Below are 2500 nucleotides of genomic sequence, written 5' to 3'. Positions count from 1 at the left end.
CCGGCGGCGCGCAGCGCCGTCCCAAGTACTTGGTCGGGTTCGAGAGAGGCGCAATCGCCCGGAGTTAGGCGAGTAGACGCTTTCGGTGCGACCACCCGTGCTCCCAACTGAGCTTGCCGCTGCCGACAGAGGCCCGGGAGCGTGCTGTCGTGGCATTGCCGGCGGGAGACAACACGCGCCACCTACGGTGACCGGCAGCTCCAACGCCAGCGCCACAGAAGGACAAAAGCCCCACTTGGGTGCCGAAGCGAACTCTCCCAGCACAGCGCACGCGCCAACACATCCGCACAGCTGCGATACAAACCACCAGCGAGAACCGCTGGGGCGACCGAGCAGCAGACGGCGTCGCGGCGCCGAGCGCCGGGCGGCAGCGCATCCTCAACGCACACAGTCCTCAATCGGACCAGCACACTGAAGATGTCCACCGCGCTTCGCACCGGGCCCGCGAGGACCTACTTTGGCCGCACGGCGCCGCGCGCAGGGTGCGCCGGCGCGCAGCTGCGACGCCTGCCGCGTCCGTCGGCCGGCGCGCCTGCCACTGGCCGCCCCCACCAGCCGGCTGTAGCGCGTGCGCCCACGCACCGCGCGGCCAGCACGCCGGGAGGCGCCCCCTCACCGGCCGGGGACGGTCCCACCCAGCCACCGCCGCGTATCGCTTCACACCCAGATGCCGTTCAGTTTCGTCGGCATGGTGGGTATCGCTGGAACAACCGGTTAGTACCTCAACCTATCGTCGCCATCACCGATTCACCCCTAGCGAGAACAACCGCACCACAACAGGTTACCATTTGTTCATTTGCGTAACTTCACCAGAAAACGCAGGCGTCCATCGCCATTTGCAACTTCCACGATTATTGCATGCCTGTGTCAGGTGTCACGCCACACTACGTCTGCCCACATACACGCAACAAAATGTGCACGCCTAGACAATACGTGGAAGGTGGCCCCCGTACGTATGCGATGTCCATTGCTCGAACGACTGTCAACCGGCCTCTGTAGCATGTCGCAGATATGGAACGCGGTGCACCATGCCATCACGGTGTGTGAGGAGAGACGACTAGGTCCGAATACATCAACAGACAGCTCATGCTGATCGCCATCCACGGCGTCCGTTCCTCCCACACGTCTCTATGGCGTACCACACTGCAATCCAGCTCTCATAGGGAGACGACACGTAGCTGCGTGCACAATATTTGCACTGTATGGTCCGCCGTTTTTGGGCGCAGTCGTTGTACGGTCACACATGTGCCACGATGTATCATTCAGTACATAAGGACGAATGTGCAGTACAGATTGTGGTTTACGCGTACGACATTAGCGGACAGTTGACACAGGCCGCACCACAACGTAGCCTGAGTACGTCGCATGCGGAGGGCATTGAACATGCAAAGTTCTCACCAACCAGCTTGCGAAGGCAGGGGGCAAGGTGGGGACGTGGGGAGGGGCGGCATGTACGTCCTGCTGCCATCCACATTACAGTGTACAGCAGGAGCATGTGGAAAGTGAGCAAGACTTGCAAGGTGTTTAACATGAAGCGATACACAGGGGAGCGGGGAGTGCGAGTAGCGAACTATATTGCGAGGGTTGCGGGTGGGCAACACTACACTAATTGAACGAGTCGTATAACAATTACAGAGCAGGTTTAGGCGACAACGTGGGTTACGTTAGGCGACAACGTGGGTTAGGTTAAGGCACGACGTGGGTTAGGTTAAGGCACGACATGGGTTAGGTTAAGGCACAACATGGGTTAGGTTAAGGCACAACATGGGTTAGGTTAAGGCACAACATGGGTTAGGTTAAGGCACAACATGGGTTAGGTTAAGGCACAACATGGGTTAGGTTAAGGCACAACATGGGTTAGGTTAAGGCACAACATGGGTTAGGTTAAGGCACAACATGGGTTAGGTTAAGGCACAACATGGGTTAGGTTAAGGCACAACATGGGTTAGGTTAAGGCACAACATGGGTTAGGTTAAGGCACAACATGGGTTAGGTTAAGGCACAACATGGGTTAGGTTAAGGCACAACATGGGTTAGGTTAAGGCACAACATGGGTTAGGTTAAGGCACAACATGGGTTAGGTTAAGGCACAACATGGGTTAGGTTAAGGCACAACATGGGTTAGGTTAAGGCACAACATGGGTTAGGTTAAGGCACAACATGGGTTAGGTTAAGGCACAACATGGGTTAGGTTAAGGCACAACATGGGTTAGGTTAAGGCACAACATGGGTTAGGTTAAGGCACAACATGGGTTAGGTTAAGGCACAACATGGGTTAGGTTAAGGCACAACATGGGTTAGGTTAAGGCACAACATGGGTTAGGTTAAGGCACAACATGGGTTAGGTTAAGGCACAACATGGGTTAGGTTAAGGCACAACATGGGTTAGGTTAAGGCACAACATGGGTTAGGTTAAGGCACAACATGGGTTAGGTTAAGGCACAACATGGGTTAGGTTAAGGCACAACATGGGTTAGGTTAAGGCACAACATGGGTTAGG

The sequence above is a fragment of the Schistocerca piceifrons genome, unplaced genomic scaffold (assembly GCF_021461385.2).
Source record: "Schistocerca piceifrons isolate TAMUIC-IGC-003096 unplaced genomic scaffold, iqSchPice1.1 HiC_scaffold_28, whole genome shotgun sequence".
Taxonomy (NCBI): domain Eukaryota; kingdom Metazoa; phylum Arthropoda; class Insecta; order Orthoptera; family Acrididae; genus Schistocerca; species Schistocerca piceifrons.
This window is presented reverse-complemented; position numbering follows the sequence as displayed.